This window comes from Camelus bactrianus, chromosome 24 (genome assembly GCF_048773025.1).
Source record: "Camelus bactrianus isolate YW-2024 breed Bactrian camel chromosome 24, ASM4877302v1, whole genome shotgun sequence".
NCBI classification, from domain to species: Eukaryota; Metazoa; Chordata; class Mammalia; order Artiodactyla; family Camelidae; genus Camelus; species Camelus bactrianus.
In genome coordinates this window covers 17,087,683-17,109,678 of record NC_133562.1, presented here as the reverse complement: position 1 = coordinate 17,109,678, position 21,996 = coordinate 17,087,683, and the positions used below count along the sequence as shown (strand labels likewise).

The following is a 21,996-nucleotide window of genomic DNA, read 5'->3' as shown; positions in this document are numbered from 1 at the left end:
TTGGATGTGGACAGAGGAGACTTAAGGATGGCCCCTGACTTCTGGCTGGGGGGATGGTGTTGGGAGGAAAAAACTTTCCTCTACCCTTCTAAGGTTCTTCTGGCTGGTCTAAGAATAAAATTGACATGAGGCAGAGTAACAGGAGAAAATTAATTTAATTTCATACATATGGGAACACCATATGCATGAGAGGGTCGGAGACAAAAGGGTAAAATTAGGTGTATGTCCCATCCTGAGCTAAGGAAGGGGACAGGGGCCTGGGGCTTCCAAGGACAGGAGGGTCATTCTCAGGACAATGAGAAGAAAAGTAGATGTTTGGTAATTAGGGGTCTACCCTGCCAAATAGATGGGGTCACTTAGCTAAAATTTATCTCTGATAATAACTATTTTTCTGGGGAAAAAATCCCCGATTTGAATTCTTCCAGGTGGTTAAGGGAGGAGCAATAGTTTCCCTTGAGCCCACAGGGTCTCAGTTGCCTTCAGCTCAAAATAATCCTCATGAAAAATGGTGCATTTGGGGAAGGCTTGTTCAGAACCCCTACAATGGTGATGTTATTCACAGAGAGGAGGATGATGGGAGAATGGGTTTTGAGGGGGAAATCAGGAGGTCAGAGCTGGGTGTGTTGGATTTGAGAAGTTGATTGGATGAGTAAGTGGAGCTATGAAGGAGGCAGGGCTAGAGGAGGAGTCTGGGGATGGGGTATGAATGGAGAGGGCATTAAAATCCGGAGAGATTAGGGGATGCAGGGAGACAAATATTGTCGGAGAATATTTGCCTTGCACAGGAAAGAATTCAAGAGCAAGGTGTAGTAAAGTGAAAGCAAGTGTATTTAGAGAGAGGCACACTCTGTAGACGGCTGCTCAGAAGGCAAGAGAGAGAGCAACCACAAGGTGTGGGGTTGTTAGGTTTTATGGGCTTGGTAATTTCATATGCTAATGAGTAGGAGGATTATTCCAACTACTTTGGGGAGGGGGTGGGGATTTCCATGGATTGGGTCCCGCCCACTCTTTGACCTTTTATGGTCAACCTGGGAACTGTCATGGCACCTGTGGGTGTGCCATGAGGCTCAAGGTCTACCCGAAGTCAAATCTTCTGCCATCTTGGTTCTAACCAATTTGTCCTGTCATTGCTGTGTCATTCCTTTAATGTCTGTGCCCTGCCCCCTTCCCTCTTGTTTCAAAAGTAGCCCTGAAGAGGCTGGCAGGAGACCAAGCAGAAGGGTGAGCGGTCAGGGAGGCAGGGCCCCAGGTGCCTTCTCCATTGCCTCTCACAGTTGCTGGAAAGATGCCTCTGCACTCAGCCAGGCTGCTGGCACCCCTGAGGGTGGAACGTGCCATTTCTGCTGTAGCCTTTGCACTTGTGCTCTGCTCCTCCTGCCTAGAATGCCTTCCCTGATCTTCCAGTCTTTTCTGAGTGCCACCCACCCTTTAAAACTCAGTTCACTCTGCTCTGGCATCACCCGGAGGGGCCAGGGTCCCATCCCCCACCTCTGCTTTGCTCTGTGCTGAAAGCCATGGGCCCACCAGCCTCTTGCCCTGCATTTTCCAGGCAGCATCACGTACCCCCAAACCATTGTGCCCCCAAACCGCAGAACACGAATCAAGCTCTTCAAGCACCCTGCTGAAGCCCCTCTCTATACCTGAAGTGAATGGGGACCCCCCCAACCCATACCAAATCTTGGGCCTTTGATGCCCTGGATGAGGTGTGGGTGGGAGCCACAGGGCTGTGACAGCAACATTGGAGGACAGGAAGCCATGGGGCTAAAAGGGCAGGGAATTGGCATCCGAACCATTCAAAAAAATTTTTTTTGAGAAATTTCTCTCCTTTTTTTTTTTTTTTTGGCTTTTTAACTAAAAAAAAAAATTGGGGGGTAGGTAATTAGGTTTGTTTATTCATGTATTTATTAGTGGAGGTACTGGGGATTGAACCCAGGATCTCGTGCATTCTAAGCACACACTCTACCACTGAGCTGTACCCTCCCCCCGCTAAGTGATTTTCTTTTTGATAAAGAAGATACTTTGCCTTGGTGATGTCAGAGTAGGCAAATGTCCCCCTTCCTTTTTTTTAACCAACTAACATGCACAAAGATGTTTGTCACTTGCTCCCTCTCTGAGTCTCATTATGAGAAGTGGTGACTGGACTATGGAGTAGTGTGGGTCCCTGAGAGGGGAGTTGGTGAGGGTTGTGGCAAGCAGTAGGGAGCCAGCGTAGGTCCTAGAGGAGTGGAGGGTCATCATGAGTTCCGTGAAGTGAAGGTCTGGCAGGTCGGGCAGGGCTGAAGGGTGAGAAAGCAGTGAGATGCTGCTCCCCGCCGCCCAGGTGAGAGGCGGGAGTCTTGGGGTGTCCTCAGGATGCTGGGCCTGAGGCCCCACACGTCTGCCAGGTGCAGTGGGTCTAGGGCTGAGGGAGAGGAAGGGGTGGAGGTCCCTTTGGGGAGTTTTCCCAGAGCCGAGAGAGGGAGGGAGTACACAGGCAGCAGGACAGACCTCAGCCGGCTCCCTCAGCTGCTTTCCTTTGCTACTTTGGGCTCGTCAGTAGAAACACCGCATAGGCCTTTGGCGCTGGCCCAGCAACCTCTGAAGGGCTGACAGTCGCCCTTCTAGGAGTCTGCCCGGCCGCTGTCCTGCCCGGGGCTGACAGACAAGGCAGGAAGGAGGCCCATAGTTCCTCCAGGTGGCCCGGTTATCAGTGGTGTGATGGTATCGGTTAACAATCAGCTCTTTGGGGAAAAAAAAGGGGACAGGTTTGTAGATGACCCCACCAATTTCAAGCACGAGTGCAACCTTACTAAACACCATTACATAGTCCTCCCACCTGTTGCTGAAAAAATTAATCAATAGTCAATCTAGGAAAGAAAGAGAAAATTTTATTCAAGCCAACCTCAGGATTATAACCTGGGAGTCAGCCTTTCAGAAAGCTCTGAGGACCGTTCTGCCCATTAGAGGACAAAGCACAGCTATATAAGTTTTTGAGACAAAGGGTCATACATCAAGTGACGTAATGACAGTTTACACAGTCCAGATCTGCATGTACAAAGCAGTGGGTCATCATGACTCCTTTCAAGATTAAGACGCAGGGGGAGGGTATAGCTCAGTGGGAGAGCACGTGCTTAGCATGCATGAGGTCCTGGGTTCCATCCCAGTACCTCCATTATTTAAAAAAAAAAAAAAATTAAGAAGAAAGGTTATCCCTTAAGGAGGGCTGGTTACTGCAGATGCCCAATACATACTAAAGGGGAGAAGGAGGCCCAAACAGCCAGAGCAAAATTTTGTTTGAATTTTTCTTGTCTTGCCATAAAATACAAATTCCATGTGTGAATGACCTCAGGGACATAGCATTACTGAACCAGCTTTGTCGGCTGGATGTGCAGCAAACCAAGCTGAGACACCTAGGTTTGCAGCAGAGAAAGGGCTTATCGTGAGGCAGCCAAGTGAGGAGGCTGGAGAACAAATCTCAAATCCACCTCCACGCAGGTGAGGGGCTCTCGATATTTCTGGGATAAAGCTAAGGTGTGGGGAGTGGGAGGAAAGGTAATTGGAGATAAGAAAAAGATGAGAGAATCGTCCTTCTGTGCAGGGGCAGCTGAGCAACAGGCATCTTTATGAGACCTGTGCTCAGAAAATAGTGGCGTCAGCATCCTCTGAGGGGGCAGTTTTGGGCCCCATGACGTCAAAAGGTCATCGAGGACACTCGCACAGGCCCAGATGAAGGGTCGGTGGTCTCAGGCTTCACCAGCTGGAGCTCAGACTGGACACAGCTGAGTCCAAGTTTCTGAAACTACATCTTTGACAAACATCTCATTGTTTAGGCCAGGCGAGGCTTGAGGACATGCAAGGTCTTGTAAAAACAAAGTGCACTTGATCAGTGAAGGCAGCTTACAGGTGTAATGGATCTAACTGATGATTACCCTCTGTTTCAACAGTAATACAACAATAATGAAGCGATGAGTTTTGTCTTTTTCAACTTCATTTTTAGGATAATTTGTTTACTTGTAAGTTTACCTAATTTAAGCTTTAATAATGGCCGTGGAAGAACTAGCTTGCAGAATTCCTGGAAATGCAATAATCAGCTCTTGGGACGCGGAACAAGCCCGTTCTGACACACCACTGGCTGATGCTAGGACGGGTCCTTGGTACAACGAGCCCTTTCCCGGTGAGCTCTCCTGCAAGATGCAAGGCTCCCTGATGTTGGCTGAGGGAGGCAGTGGATTGCAGGAGACGCGCGGCTGGGCAGCTCGTAAGGAGAGTTCAGACCAGGGCCAGCCAGGCCAGCCTGTGGGACCAGCATCTTTCCTATAACACAGGTCCAAGAACTGTGATTTTTAACCAAAAAGAACAAAGGAATACTAACTTAAAACCTGCATTTGCAAATGTCATTTGAGCTGGAATGGCTAAGATCAGACAACGTATCAGTGTTTGAATTAAAGTGAAAATTAAGCACGTGCCTCCCTGTGAGTCAGCACTTTTAAGGCTATCTTCTTGTGAAGTTCAGAGAAAGAGTTAAAGAATCTATTTAAATGCAAATGTGCCATAAAACCGACTAACAGCAATGCATCTTCTGAATGCTCTCAGCCCTTCTTCCAGCAGGCTCTGCTCATAATAGTGTTATTTTTTCAACTTAAGAGAATAATATCTCTCAAGATATTATAATTGGAGTGCAGCTGGTGTGATTACCTGGTGTCGGAGAGGCAGCGGGCTGGAGGGGATCTGGGGCATCTTCTGGGGCAGGATCTGCACATGGGCCCCTGTGCCTCCTGGGACGGGCTGAGGAGCACATAGGGCGGGCATGGCATGACCCGGCAGGGCTCTGGATCCCGGGCCTTCCTCTGCCAGGAGTTTCCTTCCCTGGCCTTCCTGGTTACAGTGCTCCAGAGGAGTCAGAACTTACCTTTGAGCTCCGGTGAGCAGGAGGGTGTGATGCCCTGACTCAAGGACTGAACTTGACCCCACTCAAAAGGAGGCAGGCACAGTGCCTGACTCGGGGAAGCGACCTGCCAAGGCTGACCGCTGACCCTCATGCTGCCCAGGGCGGGAAGGAGGTAGGAAGGTGACTGACCTCACTGTCGGGGAAACCTGTGTACCCTGCGGGCCCTCCTGGGTACAAAAGCCCCTCTGTGCTTGTTTGTAGGAAAAAGGTTTTAGTCTCCTGGACCTTCCCTGAGTTCCAAAGAGGAAATTCAAGCAGATACTAATTAGGGAAGGAAGGGAATGCAGAAACAAAGGAAAAGCAGTCAAGAAACAGCAGTTCATCGATCAGAGTCCGAGTTCCTCCTTAAGGCATATGCATGACTATCTGACACACTTCTTCGAGTTGTTCTTCGGGAACTAAAGTGGAAGATGGTGGATATACACTGAGCACCGGCACTGTGGACCTCAGCCTGGTGGGAACCAGACGGTTGATGATTCAGATTCCTGAAACGTCACCCTGTCACCCCACCACCAGCCAATGAGAAGAAAGTCATGCCTCCTGCAACCCTCACCCCAAATGTTGCTTTAAAAAGTCTTAAGCCCCAGCCAGCCCGTAAGATGGACCTGAGACAAACCTACATCTCCCATCTTCTGGCTTGGTGCCCTCTTGATCAAGAAATATTTCTCTGCTCCAAACGCCAACATTTTGTTTGTTTAGCCTCACTGTGCATTGGGCACATGAACTTGGGTTCGATAACATCTGTGTGTGGAGGGCACTGGGTACCAGGCAGCTGGCGCAGAGCTTGGTGGTGAGCCTGGCTGGCTTCGTGCTGAGTGAAGCCATCAGCTTCTCAGAGGTAGCAGGGCCTTTGTCCCCGCCAAGGCCTGGGCCCCTCTGGGAGCAGCCAGGGCACCCAAGCCATGTCCTAGAACCACAAGTACCCTAGTGCCCTCGACTAAGAGGAGACTGTGCACTTGAAAGCCCCCAAACCCACAGAACAACCTAAGAACTGCCTGGTTCAAGGTAGACTCTTGTCAGGAGCAGGCAAACCCGCCGGCACAGCTCACCTCATCTCTGCTGCTGAACTGTGGGCACCCCAGTATGAGGCCATGGTGCCTGCTCCAGAACCACGGCCCAGCCCAAGTGGGCGAGCAATTAAAATGTGCTGAGTCTTTGGAAACTGCTTTACAGGTGCGTAATACGTATAGGTGCAGAGTTTCTGGATATTAAGATGTTTAATATCAAGTTAGCTTTTATCCATCTCTTTTTACTTTTACTTATATGGAGTCATTTAGAATTTGCTTTGAAGGACCCTATGCTAAGATGGGTTGTTCTCCCCATATTTTTCCCGCCCCTCCTCAAAGAATCCCATTCTCCCAGGACTTACAAGTGGATGCCAACCTTGGGTAGAAGGAATGCAGGACTGTGAAAAACCCCACTTCCCTTCTTCTCTATTTTGGAGACGCCTTAGGGGTGGGCACATTCTGGGTCTGGGGTTGCTTTCTGCCCGGGAGAAGAAGCTGGAGCCAGGGGCGCATGATGGGGCTGAAGGAGGGGTTCAGGGGCTCTTAGAGTAAACTGGTTCAGACAGGGTGGCATCCATGACACTCGCCTCTTAGGAACCCAGCCAGGCAGGGACAGCCTTCAGAGGACTGACTCTGCGGGGGAGAGGGGCCCCCAGCTCTGGCAGTGAAACCGAGCAAGACCCTGTGTGGCCCTCCAGGTAGAAGAACTTTCCAGTGTCCCCCATTTCTTGTTTGTAGGAAAAAATCTTCAGCCTCCTATACCTCCCCTGAGTTCCAAAGGGCAGATTCAAACAGTTACTAATCCTGAAAGTGAGAGAACACAGAAACAAAGGCAAGGCAGTCAAACAACGGTTCAGTGATGGGCAGAGTCCTAATTTGTCCTCAAGGAAGATACATAACAATGTATCTTTGAGTTCTCCTACAGGAGCTAAGCCCCACCCCACCCCTCAGGTGGAGGGTGATAACTTTAGGCTGAGGACAAGATTTCTGGAACACCACCCTGTTACCTCACCACCACCTAATCAGAAGGAAGTCACACACCCCAAATTTGCCTTTAAAACCTCTTCCCCCCAAACCATCATGAAGTTCAGGTCTTTTGAGTTCGAGCCACCCATTCTCCTGGATTGGCCCTTGAGGTAAGCCTTGCTCTGCTCCAGACTCTGATGTTTTGGTTTGTTTGACCTCACTGTGTGTCAGGCACATGAACTTGCTTTTGACAATAATTTTGGTGAGACAGCCAGGAGCCTGTGCCCATGGCAGGTTAGCCCTGGCTGGGGGGCAGCCCCTTCCCTGAATCCCCAGCAGCTGCCAGAGCTCATTGTGTTCTGGGGAACCTGGAGGGTCACTCCTTGACAGGCACCAGCTGCCTCAGCACAAAGCAGTTTGGAGCTGAGAAATGTCCTGACTGAGGGTCCACTTTGGCTTTCGTTTTTGGTGTGAGTTGCTCCAGCTTGTGCGGGCTGGGAATTCTTCCCCTTCCATCTGAGTTCATGCCCTTTCAGGAAATGTGTTTGGATGCCTCTATCTGGGAGTGGGAGTGGAATTTTGGACTGTATCTCCTTTGATTCTTTTTGCATTTGTCAGTCGTAGCTTTGTGTGTATATCAGTACTTGCACTGGCTGGTTGAGATGTCTCTGGTAGCAGAGCCTGCATGTGATGACACCAGCGTATTCTTCCCTATTGCACTGGCTTCGCTTACGGCACAATATTGGCTGAGAATCTTCCCTTTTTAGAGCTAGGCAACTGCAACCCTGAGAGACTGTTCTGCGTTGCACTGGTTTGATGTTTGCTTGATACTTGACAACACCAGCCATGACTAATTAAACATGGTTGATCAGAGCTCTGTTCCATCTTGGAGTCCCCTAGGCTGTATTTTACAAAACTGGGAGATCACCAGCTACGCTCCCATGAATGAAAGAAAATAATATTTTATTGTAACACTGCTTGGCCTCAGTCCTCCTTAGGATCTGGAGAACAATGGCCCCTCATGGCTCTTTAAATTATTACACCGTCTCTCAAATAGAACTGTTTTGTTAAAAGGGAAAGGAAAATGGGACGAACTTCCTTATGTGTGGGCTTTTATGCTATTGCATCAAAGTAAATTTTTTTTGGAATTGGTTTGGTTTTTTTTCTTGGGGGTATGTGTATGTGTGTGAGTGTCTCAGTACATTAGTCCAAACCCTATTCTCTCTTCCTGGTTTTGACCTTCGTTAGAGGGTCCTTGGTAACTTGAACGCTGATTCAAGTCCCTCTGGAAGTGAGGCCTGTGATGTAAGTGAATGATGTCTGTTATTCTCTATTACTGTTATCGATTTAAACTGAATCGGCTATTTAGAAACTGAAGGAACTCTCACCCTAAAAAGGGCCAAGATGGGGCTCTTTTGACATTCCAAAACTGGTTTTTGCACGTGCAGTTAGTGGAAGCTAGCTTTCTGGGAGGAACTTGCATTTCTCTCCCTGGGCCTTTGAGATGTAAATGATCTGCTTGGGCTCTCAGGGACTTTTATCTAATCATCTGTGATCCCTGAGACTGAAGGGAAAAAGAGGTCTTTTTAAATTCAAGCAGGAAACTGTGGGATCTTTGCCTGTGTGTATGTATGTGAGTGTATGTCTGTGTGTACATTATAAATGTGATGTGTCTCTGCCTCCAAATGGTATTGCCAAGATTGGTTTGTGGATGAGCTGTTTAAATGGCTTAAAAGAAATTAAGTGCTTATATAAATTCTCAGAAATATAAACGAAACTGGTCAGAATGAATTTCAGGTTCACATGAGGGCTCACTGCCAGACACATGCACCACCTTGTGTGATCTTTCCTCAACTATGTTCGCAGATGACATGATCTTGAATAGAGAAAATCCTCAGGAGTGTACTAAAAAAACTAATAAACAAGGTCATCAAATTTGCAGAATGCAAGATCAATATACCAAAAATATAAATTGGACATATAATATACTAAAAAATGTGTTTTTAGCACGTGGACTGAATGAATGCAAAGCAGTGTTCACAGTGCTTGGCACTTGGGGCAGGAAGCAAGAAGGATGGGGGCATGTAGTTGAGGAGACTGTGGTGTTTCCCTCTGAACATTCCTGCATTGTTCGAACCTTTTATGAGGAGTATGCATTCATGGATTACTTGTGTGGCAAAAACATCAGTAACTGGTCTCCTCCTCTAAACTTCTTAAAATGCAGTAAAGAAACAAGTTTGGCCTTAATTCAGATCATGATAGGGATGAGTTTTTTAAAATGTATTTTTATAAACTTGCAATGCATAATCCAAAAGTGAAATTAAGAAAATAATTTCATTTATAACAGCACCAGAAAATAAAACAGGAATAAACTTAAAGTGCAAGCTTTGAACACTAAAAACTATAAAATACTGTTGAAAGAAATTAAGGAAGACTTAAGTAAATGAAGACAATCCATGTTCATGGGTGGAAGATTTAATATTTTTTAAGATGGCAATACTTACTAATTAATCTACAGATTCAGCACAATCCCATAAAATCCTGAGGGCCTTTTTGGCCTGAATTGACAAGCTGATCTTAAAATTCATATGGAAATGCAAAGGACCCGAATAACCAAAACAATCTTGAAAAAGAAGAACAAAGTTGGAGAACTCACACTTGCCCATTTTAAATTTGCTACAAAGCTACAGTATCAAGAAAGCGTGGTATTGACATAAGAATAGACATACAGACCAATGAAATAGATCTGAGATCCCAGAAATTAACTTTCATATTTATAGTCAATTGATTTTCAGCAAGGGTGCCAAGACAATCAAATGGAGAAAGAACAGGTTTTTTAAATAGATGGTGCTGAGACAACTGCATACTCACATGCAAAAGACCCCTCACACTACACATAAAAATTAGCTCAGATGGACCCTGGACTTAGTTGATACAGCTAAAACTATAAAACTCTTAGAAAACAATATAGGCATAAACTTTCAAGAATGTGGATTAGAACAAGCATTCTTAGATATGACAACAAAAGTATATGAAACAACAACCACAAAAGATAAAACACACTTAATCAAAATTTAAAATGATTGTGCTTCAAATGATACCACCAAAAAAAAAAAAAAAAAAAAAATGAAAAGACAACTTACAGGATAGAAGAAAATATTTGCAAATCATGTATCTGACAAGGGACTTAAATCTAAAATATATAAAGAACACTTACCATTCAATAACAAAAAGACAAGTAATTTTAAGGGGAATTTTAAAGGGAAGGATCTGAATAGACATCTCTCCAAAGAAGATACACAAATTAGCAATTAGCAGATGAAAAGGGGCGTCAACATCCCTAATGATCCATCGAGGAAAATGCAAATCGAAACCATAATGAGATACTACTTCACACTCACTAGGATGGCTAGAATTTTTCAAAAAGACAAATTATAACAAGTGTTTTCAAGAACTTTCATACACTGCTGGTGAGAATTTAAGCGCTACAGCTGCTTTGGAATAGTCTGGCCATTCCTCAAAAAGATAAACTCAGAGTTACCATATGACCCAGCAATTCCACTCCTGAGTATGTACCCAGGGAAAATGCGAACATATGTCCACATTAAAACTTACACACAAGTGTTTACAGCTATATTATTTATAACAGACAAAAAGTGGAAATAACCCAAATGCCCATCAACTAATGAATGGATCGATCAAATGTGATAAATTCATATTAATGGGAGATTGCTTGACCATAAAAAGAAAGAATTTATACATGCTATATTTGACATGGATGACCCTTGAAAATATGGTAAGAGGGAGAAACCAGTCACTAAGACCACACATTATATGATTCCATTTATATGAAATGTTCAAGATAGGCAAATCCATAGAGACAGAAAATACATTAGTGGTCACTGAGGTCTGGAGAGTTGGGAGGAAATGGGGGGTGATTGCTAATGGGTATAGGGTTTCTTTTTGGGGTGATGAAATGTTCCAAAATTGGTTGTGGTGATGGTTACACAACTCTAAATACACCAAAAACTATTGAATTGCACACTTTAAATGGGTGAATTGTGTGGTATGTGAATTATATCCCAATGAGGCTGCTATATTAAAAGAAAATAATTTATCCATTAAAGCATCAGGGCCTGGAGATTTTTTTAGTGCAGTTTTAAATTACAAATTCAATTTTTAAAATTTTTATAGGACTGAGTTATCCTTCATGTTGTGGGTAAGTTTTTTGGCTAGTTTGTGGGTTTTGAGGATTTGACCTATTTCTTGCAGTCTGTCAAATTCATTTGCACAGGGATGTTATTATTGTTTTAAAGTCTGTGAGGTCTACAACTGTTCACTTTTTCATTCCGGATATGGTCATTTCTCTCTTCTTTCTTTTTTTGTTTGTCAGTCTGACTTAAAGTATATCATTTGTCTTGTTTTTTCAAAGGACCACCTTTTGGTTTCATTGATTTTCTCTGTTTATTTTCAATTTCATTAATAACTGATCCTTTTTATTTCTGACCTCCTACTTGCTTTGGGTTTATTTTGCTTCCCCTCCTCCCTAGTCTCTCCCCTAGTTTCTTGTAGGGGAAGCTCAGATGGTTGCTTTAAGACATTTCTTATTTTGTAATATAAGTATTTAATGCAATAAATTAGCTACATCCCACAAATTTTGGTATGTTATATATTAATTTTCTTTCATTTTAATACATTTTCTAATTTCCTTTGAGATTTCCTTTTAAAAAGTATATTGTTTCTTTCCTAGTGTTTGGAATTTTTTTCAGTTATCTTTCTGTTACTGATTTCTAGTTTAATTTCATTATAGTCAGAAAGCATATTTTGTATGATTTCAATCCTTTTAAATTTTTTAAGGTTTGCTTCATGACTCATGATACAGTCTATCTTGAATGCTCCCTGTGTGCTTGAAACGAATGTGTGCAATGTTCCATAAATACCAATCAATTCAAGTTAGTTGATGGTGTTGTTCAGTTCTGTCCTTGCCAATTTTCTGTCTACTATTTCTACACATTACACAGTGCTGCAACTTCCCAGTATAACTGTGGAAATGTGGACTCCTTATCTGCTCTTACATTTTGCTTACAATTTTTTGCTTCTTACATTTTGAAGCTCTAATCTCAAGTGTCTATACATTTAGAAATGTTATGCCTTCTAGGTGAGCTGACTCTTCTATCAATCTGTATTGTCTCTCTTTAACTCTGCTAATTTCTTAGCTCTGAAGCTTACTTTGATATTAATATAGTCACTTTTGCTTTGGCTTTGGCTTTGGCTTGTTAAGAGTTTCCATGGAATAGCTTTTCTCACACTTCTTCTTTTTACCCTACCTGTATCCTGGTATGTGAGGTGAGTTTCTCATAGACAGCATGTATGTGGGTCATTTTTTTAAAAATCCATTCTGCGCATGTCTGTCTTGAATTGATGTGTTTACTTCATTTACATTTAATGCCATTATTGATATGTATGAATCTAGGCCTCCCGTTTTATTATTTGTTTTCTATTTTTCGTTTCTCTGATACCCCTTTCCTACCTTTGTTTAGGTTACTTAATTTTTTTTAAGTATTCCATTTTAAGCTATTGAATATGTTTTTGACATGATCTCGTCATATAAGTTTTTCAGTGTTGGGAGAGACAATTCTCTTTGAGTTTCTTGTTCTCCTACAGCTCCTGCTATGGAGCCAAGACAGCAAAGTTCTGACCATTGTTTCGCCTGGGCCACTTCTCAGCAATGGGTGGAGGCCCAAAGCACAGAGGACGCAGGCTGGAAGGCGGTGGCCTGTGCAGAGGAAGAAAGAATTCGCTGGGCAACGCACCAGACGCGGGGAGGAGAAGTGGCGTGCTCAGGTATAGGCCCTGGAGGAAGGGAGAAAAGAAGCTGACATTGTTTCCTTCCCTCTGCTCCCACTGTCCCCCGCGGGCTAGCCTCCATCACCCACCGCCCGACCCCGTGCTCCCTGAGTTCCTGGCCGGGGGATAACGTGGTGTCCTGGTGTTAGGGACATGTCGCTGTATCCCCTGACTCGCTTGCATGTTAGACTCCCTGGTCCATGTCCTCAGGGAGAGTCAAGGCTCCAGAATTCAAACGATGGGGTTTTGGCGAAGTTGGCTGAGGGGAAGGAAATCCTAAGTGGCCCTGTGGGCCGGTTCTCTGTGCTATTGTGGCTTCCAGAGCTGGAAGGATGCTAAGAACCGACGTGCCCTGAGTCTGCGCTTCCCCGCAGGTGCGTGTCAGAGGGGATTCTCCATCCGGGATCGCTGCATGTACAGAAGTGCTAGAGGTACGTGTAGACTGCAACCTCCCCTCTATCCTTTCCTCCCTAAACCATCCCTGGTGGTCCAGCAGAAACAAAAAATAATTCTAGCAGGAGGAGGAATCAGTTTTAAAGATTTAATGGCCGCCATACTAGGCAGAGGCATTTCCTAGTATAACAGCGCCACCTGCTGGACAAGCTACCTACTACACTTTTTGTTTTCGTTTTTGAGAAAGGCGTTTCCAAGTTCTTGTTGAAAGTGCACGCTTGACCTATGGGTGGCATGTTCCTCTTTGGCCTGACACCCCGTCTTGGAGGGTATCAACGCAGACTCAATGACTAGCAAGGTGGAAAGAGCCCAACAGGCCTCTCTGTTCAAAAGGAAACGGCATATTCAAGAGCCTCTTGGCCTGGCCCTCTTGGCATCTCAGCATTACATAAAAAAGGGGCAGTAACCCCTCTAGGGGAAACAGTACCCCCCACCACTGCCCCCTAAAGCAAAGCCACTGACCTCATGGGGTCCTGGCTTCACAAAGATTCCTCTAAATTCCGGGGCTTGGTGCACTGGTAGTTTAGCCACGTTGATGGCGTCTTCAGCACTGTTGCAGCTGCTCAGCTCCGTCAAACAGAAAGTGACCGCGATTGTTCTCTCCCCTGAGTCTGTTGTTGCCCATGGCCCGCCATCTTGCCTGCTATGGGGAAGACTCTGGATTGGCAGATTAGACACCCCTCTGGGGGCAGCAAACCATGGGAATATATCACCACTGTTGATGGAATAGTTGTGTCACTGATGCAGATGTACTTGGTAAGGATTCTCTCATGAGACGACTGGCATCAAACTGCTGATCAGGCCTTCACTGCCCAGATCAGAGCCATCACCAGCCGGGTCCACTTGCAGGTTTCTGTCTGCCTGGAGCTCAGGCAGGGAAATACAGGCTTACCTCTGAGGTATCTCAGGCTCCCTTCCAGACGACTGCAATAAGGCAAGCCACAGGAATTTTGGGGTTTCCCAGTGCATATAAAAGTTATGTTTACACTATACCATAGTATATTACATGTGCAGTAGCATTATGTTTAAAAAAAGCTATGCACTTACTTAATTAAAAAATACTTTATTGGTTTAAAAAAATGCTAACCATCATCTGATCCACAAAGTTGCCACAAACCTTCAATTTGTAAAAACGGAAACCAAACAATCAAACAAAACCCCGCCGCAATATCTGCGAAGGGCAATCAAAGGAGGTATGCCCATGCTGGAGAATAAGAGAAGTGAATCACTGCTGGTGCTGGGGTGGCTTCGAATTCTGCTCTCTTCCCCAGTACGCCTGCTGTGTACTTCTCAGAGCCTTCAGATAGCTGCTCCATGCCTGCTGTCTGCGGGGGTGGGGGGAGTTGTATTCGGCGGGACAGACAGGATGGAGGTGCTGACTCCAGCTCACTGAGAACTGGAGCTGAGGGAAGGCTTTGAACAGGTAGCGGTGGGAGAAAGGGCGTTCCCGGGGAAGCCCCAGCACCAAGGCAAAGGCACAGAGCTGGGAACACAGGACAGGCTCTGGGGACAAGACCATCTGGCGGGGTCCTGAGCCCTGAAGGAGAGCAGAGAGAGAGAAATCTGGCTGGAGGGCTTGGCTGGAGTGCACGGGACCCGGCTGGGTAGCCATGACGGAGTGCCACTGAGGGGGCATCAGTTGAGATGGGAGCTGTGCTTCCAGCCCCATACATGCTGTTCCTTCCATCTGGAACACTCTTTCTTCTGCACTTCACTGGGCAACTCTTTCCTGCCCTTCAGATCTTAACTGAAATCTCACTTCCTCAGGAAGCCTACCTGACCAGTTCCCACAGAATTCTGTACTTTTCCCTCCTGGTCTTTTATCATGTGGAAAGTTGCTGATTAATCTTTTGCAGTTGTTTAATTCACACTTGTTTCCCCTGTTGGACTGTGAGAAAACAAGGGCAGCAGCCACATAGATCTCATTCATTGCTAAGGTCGGTCAGTCAGTCAGTCAGCAAACGTGGAGGGAGAACCTGCTCTGTGCCCACCATTGTGCTGGGCTCCAGCATTCCCAAGGACAAGGTGTGGACCCGCGGTTGTTTGCCCACTGCCTGCACAAATGCTGAGACCAGTGTTAACCAGATGCCAGCCCAAAGGTGGGTCTGGCTGAATGTGTGTGTAGCAGAGGGAGGAAGGGCTGGTGGCAGAGAGGCCAGGCCAGTGGCTGCTATAATAGCCCAAAGGAGGTCCCAACCTACTAGGTAGTCAGGGCCTGAGGGGCAGGGCTGGACTCAAAAGTGGATACAGACAATTCCTGGACCGTTTTGAGACCCTAAGAACTGGGGACCTTCTGACGTTTGCCAGCCTCCTGCAGGTTCCCTGGGCCGGGCTGCCCCATGCTCTTCCAGCAACCCCTCTCTGGGGAACCATCAGGGCTGAGTATCTTCTGTGCCCACCAGAGCCAAGGACCCCTGTCATCACTTGCCTCCGCAGATGAGGCAAGACCCTGGAGAGCCTTGAGACTCACTCTGCAGCCACCTTCTCAGGGAAGCCAGGGAGCCAGGACAGCCTCCAACTCTCGACCCCAGCCTGTCTGCTTTGAAGCCCCCTGACCTCTAGGGGGCCCCTGTGCTCCTCAGAGACCACCCTGGGGGCGGGGAGATCTGGGTGGGAGGCCCCCTCAGCCAGTTCCTTCATCATCCTCCATCTTCCACACCTGAGTTCCTCGACCAGTAGCCTTGCAACGGGGGAGTCCATCCAGCTGCGCCCCATACAGCCTCCTCCCGCCGCCTCCCCTGCGCAGCGCCCGCCTGCAGGGCGACCGCCTGGGGCTCCCATTACAGGCTCCTCACGGGGAGTTGAGCCCGTGGGGAGGACCCCCGCCAAATACCCTGTGCCAGCCGGCCCCAGATCTAACTTCAAGGGCCCTGGATGTGGCCCCTGATCCCCCGAGACACGGTGGGCAGGTAGGGAGAAGGGCTCTCCCTCTCTCTCAGGATCAGGGACTCTCAACCTCCCTGGAGCCTCGGGTCCTTATTGAAAAGAGGGATTTAGCCTCGACAAACCCGCCCTACTGCATCCATAGGTATTTCCGCCAGATGGCGCTCTGCTCACAGATTCTGGCACCTTCATCTTAACATCTCTGGCTGGAGTCACCTCTGGTGAGGAAGACCGCGAAACGAGAGACTTGCCTAAGTGTGTCTAACCCATAGCTTTCCAGACCTATGTAACTGGAGCATCCATTTTCTACAGGACACCATTTAAGATTCCTTGGCATCCAGACTGGGAAACTCCTCGGTGACCCTTTTTCCATTTTAGCCTTGTAAGGTTGTTGGGTCCTTCCCTCCTAATCTCCTCTGTGCACTTGCACTGCCTCTTCCAGCCCTAAGTGCGCGCTCCCAGGGGTCTGTGCACGGGCTGCACTGAGCCTGAACCATTGTGGCCTCCCCAGGAGTCTAGAACAGCTGCTCATTTTTAAGTTAAGGCTAAACCTCCTTCCCCAGAATAAATGGGGGCTGAGGAGTCCAATTTCCATAAGAGCAGGGCATAGTGTATGCCATTGGGGTTGGGTAAACGCATTTCTCCAGGAAATACTGTGTGCCAGGCACTGGCTGTGTGATCACTTTGGGCACGTTTTCTGCTCTAAGGTCTTACTACTTTGGTAAGTGCATTATTGAGCCAGGAAGGACACTGGCTTGCCCTGCTCTGGCTCACCATTTCTGTAGATCAACCACACCTGGGGCCTTAGCCCCAGCACCTCCCACCTCAGGCGGCCCAGGGCAGGGAGCTGGGCCAGGCTGAGGAAGGTCAAATAGTGACCCACAGAGGCTGGAGCTTGGGAGCAGAGGTGATGGGTGACTGCCGTCCTGGGGTCTGCCCCAAGCCCTCCCATGCCCTACGCCTCAGTCAGTCTCACTGAAGTCCTGCTAAATTGACATCTTTCACAAAAGGTGATTTCTCCACAAGCTCTGACTCCTCGCTCCTCACTGCTAAAAATAGGTGGAGAGCCGTGAAAACCCCACATCATGAGGTTTTAGAGGTGATTCTAGTCATTCTGGTAGATATTTGCTCTAAAGACCTGCAATGTCTCTTGGTAATTAAAGCCGGGTGTTTGCTGGCAAATTCATTCCTTTCAGAAGCAAATTATTTCACAGACTCCAATAAAACAAATGACTTATTCCCAGTGGGTCCAGAAGCGTTGAGAAGTGTTACTACAAAGCTGTGATGATCCCCACCATGGGAATCCAAAGTCCTGGTTAAGCTGACAAGCAGCCTGCAACTGGAGGAGGGAGGCGGGCTGCCCAAGCCTCTCCCACGCATCAGGAAGGGTGATGGGGCTGAGGGGTTAACTAAGAGCCTTGGGCCTTGCTGAGGATGTGGCCCCTGTGGGCCAGGCTGTGGAGTAACCAAATTGTTTGGTCTTTTCATCTGAGGTTTCCCGAACTGTCAGGGAAAATGTGTGCTTGAATAGAAACTATGAATTGTTTAGATCACATCCTTTGGGATTATCTGATTCTGGCCTTTTATTGCCAAGTGCTGTTTTGTAACACTGTAGATGACTGATAACAATGCAAAGTGATTCTTGTCTAAAGACATACAAGTGAATTTTCTCTGCTGGAGGAACAACCTCCCCCCGCCGCACCACTCCCCTTCTCAACCCAACCGTGGGCGGAAAAGCCAATTTTAGATTCATTGGCAGGTTTATTTCAATATTATAATAATATTCACCCCCTACGCCGCGGGTTATGCCTCGGGCATTAGTGCTCACAGAACCCCGGGGCAAAGGAGGGACTGTCACCGCGCTCTTCCCACTCGGGGTGCCCACCTCTGCGGGGGCTCTCCGGCCGGGGGAGGGGGTCCCCCGCGGGGGCGTGCGGGTGTTTGGTGGGGAGGATACGGGCGCGCGGGCCAGACTGTCCGCAGTGGCAGGTCGTGCCGTGTGGGCCTGGGGGTTTTCCAGGTGCCACACGGTGACCAAAGCACAGAGGCGAGCGCACGGGGTCAGAGGTGGTGTCGACCCCTCACCCACCCAGCCCGCCTAGAAACGCGGACCACACCCCTGCCCTGGACCACATCTTCTGACCTAGGCCTTTCCCTTCATCAGGCTGGGCCCCTGGGGCGGCGCACCCCTGCACTGTGACTCTGAGCTGGGGAGTGAGGCACTGGTTGATAGTGGTGTGCGCCAGGCTTGTTAAGGAGTCCGGGTGAGGGACCTCCAGCGCCTGGGACTCCCAGGTGTTCTCATCCCAGGACCCGCCCTGCGCCCGGTAGATCTCGCGAGATCAGGCTTCCCGGGAAGCGCCGTGGAGGTAGCGGGGCCTCTGGCTGGTTTGCGCCTTTCTCTGACCCTCCTCGACCCTGAGTGCGTTCCAGGCCGTGGTCTGCCTGCTCCTCCTTCAGGACCCGCGCTCACAGCACCCCCGGCACCGCACACGCTGTGGGCTCCATCTGCGGGCTCCGGTTTGCCTCCCTGGGAAGCCCCACGCTCCACTCCGCCCCCTCCAGGCCCCGACCCTGGCCCTCAGGTGTGCGGCGTGCTGTTCAGAAGAGGAGCCCATTTCCTGACGGAGGCGCTTGGGTGGAGAAGCCAAGCCAGCTCTCCCATCGCAGGGTGCTGGCCATGGCACTGGGTCCAAAGAGAGAGCAAGGCGTTGAGGCTGTTCTTCAGGGGAAAGGCTCCAGGAGTAGCCAGCCACGTCTAATGGGACGAATTGGAACCCTTCACTGCGGCTGGGAGGGACAACCGGCCCCGAGAATGTGGGTGAGTGAGCTTTTTTTTTTTTTTTTTTTTTTTGCATGTTTGTGAGAGAGGGATAGTGTGTGTACTTGCATTGTGGGTTTCTTTCTTCTGTGGTCTTTTTCTCCTGAAACTTAACTGCGTGACAGGCCTAGCTCTTCCTGGGTCAGAGCGTTTAGGATGGGTCGCCAAAGGCATTTTAGGACCAGCTGTAACCTCTGTACTCGTTAATATGCCTTGGGTTCTGAGAGCGCCGTTTTCCCCCTTGGGACCAGCTTGTGCTGTTAAGAAGGAGATTGGCTGCCTTCTTGAAGTTGAAGGAGTTGACGACGGCCAACGCTGACCACCAGGTGTTGTCATTTCCTCTGCCAGCCTGACAAACCTTATCTTCTTCCTTCCCTTCCCATCCCTCTTCCCTTCCCTCTTCCCTTCCTTCTTTTCTTTTCTTTCTTTCTAGGGAGGTACTGGGGATTAAACCCAGGGCCTATTGCATGCTAAGCATTTGCTCTACCACTGAGCTGGTAACCTCGCCCGATAAGCTGTACTTTATGATTTGGGAATCTGACAGTGTGTCTGGTTGCTGCAGCGTTTGGCCTTTCCAAATACAGCCTTGGTGCCCCTGGGGCCGGTGCAGGGGTCCTGGGGCCCTGGGCATCCTGGAAGGTGATATACTCCCAATACTCATGTGTGTAGTTCTCTCCCCTGACCGGGCCTTGCATGTTCCTGCCCTTGCACCTCCTTTGGGACAGACCCTGGTCCCTCGTTGCTGGGCCTCGGGGAAGAGCCACAATTGCAGTGTGACCCTGACCATTGGGCTGGGGGAAGCTTTGATAAATGCTGTGAGCCAGACTCTGACCTGTGGAGTCTGGGTACAGGCACCCAAGTGCCTTGTCAACCAGTTGTCTGTTGCCAGTGTCCTGTCCTCAACTTCTTGCTTTGAGATACCAGATGGAGAGGTCTTAACATGGTTGTGGCAAAATCGCTTTGACATGGTCTCCTGAGACTGAGCAGGTGTGAGTGGAAATGTCTTACTCTAACACTTTGACATAAATATCTCAAGGATCCAAATGAGCCCAGCGTCTCAGCTTCTACAACGTACAAATGTCTGTGTGTCCTGGGTTTCATCCCCTTTGAAATTTTAAAAGTCATTACCTACGAAGATAATGCTCTGTAGATATCCTGAAATGTAACTTTTTTTGCTTTCGGGGAGGTAAGAAGAGGCTATTGGATGGAAGAAATTGACTCCACTGTTAGGAAACAGATGACTGAGGATCTAATCCTAATAGTATGTGCAAAATAACATGTTTCTGAGAGAAGTGAAAACAAACATTCTCTACGTTTACTGAATATTGATTTCTGAGTCTCTGGAGTCTGAGGAACCTGAGTTTTACAGGAACATTGAGAAATCCAAGGCTAATTTTTTTTTTCCAAGAAAACTACCTCCTTTTCATTCCTTTTACTCTTCCCCATTTACCCTGAGAACCACATCAGAAAATGCAGTCATTTTTGCTTTAACCACCAAACAATTTAGAAAACTCAAGAGGAAAAGTAAAATCTATTGGATTTACTCAGTGTTTTAGTCTTTCTGTTCTTTCTTCCTTATTGATGTTCCAAGCTTCTTTTATTTTTTGGTAACAGCTTTATTGAGATATAATTCACCTAATACAATTTTCTCATTTCAAGTGTACAATTAAGTAGTTTTTAGTATATTAACAGAGTTGCGCAACCATCATCACAATTTTAGAACCTTTTTTTCACCCCAGAAAGAAACCCCATACTCTTTAGCCATCACCCCCCCCCCCAAGTCCTAGGCAACCACTAATTTAGTTTTTCCTCTCTGTAGATTTGCCTATTCTGGGGATTTCATAGAAATGGAATCTCGCAGTATATAGTGTTTTCTGATTGTCTTCTTTCATTTTATATATTTTTAAGGTTCATTCATGTTGTGGCATGTATCAGTACTTCATTCCTTTTTACTGCCAAATAATATTCCTTTGTGTGGATATACTACATTTGATTTAACCATTCATCAATTAACAGACATTTGGGTTGTTTCTACTTTTGACTGTTATGAACAATGCAGCTATGAACATTGATGTACACATGTTTTGTGGGACATTTTTGGGGGGGATATACCTAGGAGTGAAATTGCTGGGTCATATGGTAACTCTGTGTTTAATTTTTTAAGTACCTGCCAAACTGTTTTTCAAAGCAGTTTGACCATTTTACATTCCCACCAACAATGTATGAGGGTTCCAGTTTCTCCGCATCATCAACACTTGTTATTGTCTGTCTTCTTTATAATAGTCGTGCTGGTGAGTGTGGAGTAGTATCTCATTGTGGTTTTACTTTGCATTTCTCTGATGACTAATGATGTTGACCCTCTTTATGTCTGATTATTGGCCATTTGCATATGCTCTCCAGAGAAATGCTTATTCAGATCCTTTGCCCGTTTAAAGTTTTTATTTTATTTATTATTAATTATTATTTAAAAATTCTTCCCCTTAACAGAGGCATTGGGGATTGAACCCAGGATCTTGTGACTACCAAGCACACACTCTGTCACTGAGCTATGCCCTGACCTCACTCTTGGCCATTTTTTTAAATGCGTATATATATATTTTTTACTGAAGTATAGTCAGTTTACAATGTTGTGTCAATTTCTGGTGTACAGCATAATGCTTCAGTCATACATGAACGTACATATATTCCTTTCCATAGTCTTTTTCACCATAAGTTACTACAAGATACTAAGTACAGTTCCCTGTGCTGTACAGTGCGAACTTGTTTATCCTTTGCCCATTTTTGACTGTTGTTTTTTTAATGACTAAATTGTAAGAGTTCTTTATATATTATAAATACAAGTCCGTTGTCAGATATGTAATTTGAAAATCTTTCCCCATTATGTGCGTTGTCTTTTCACTTTCTTGATGGTATCTTTTGAAGTATGAAAGTTTAAAATTTTTATGAAATCCAATGTATCTATTTTTTTCCTTTGGTTTTTACGCTTTTGGTGTCATATTTAAGAAACCACTGCCAAATCCAAGGTTACAAAGATTTACTCCTGTGTTTTCTTCTGAGTTTCATATCGTTAGCTCTTAAATTTAGGACTTTGA

At 46.8% G+C, this 21,996-nt stretch overlaps 1 long non-coding RNA gene and 1 other non-coding gene across 2 annotated transcripts in view; one reads left to right on the top strand and one right to left on the bottom strand.

The window, feature by feature from the left end:
- Positions 1–414: 414 nt before the first annotated feature.
- The window catches only part of LOC105062809 (uncharacterized), a 46,470-nt gene continuing 24,888 nt past the window's right edge, over positions 415–21,996 (top strand). Inside the window, exons 1-3 of the long non-coding RNA XR_006722032.2 lie at positions 415–6,100; positions 12,565–12,744; positions 13,070–13,178. This is a non-coding gene — a long non-coding RNA (uncharacterized LOC105062809). The remainder of the gene's footprint in view (positions 6,101–12,564; positions 12,745–13,069; positions 13,179–21,996) is intronic.
- TRNAS-AGA (transfer RNA serine (anticodon AGA)) lies at positions 1,909–1,981 on the bottom strand. The gene has a single exon. It is a non-coding gene; the product is annotated as a tRNA-Ser (tRNA).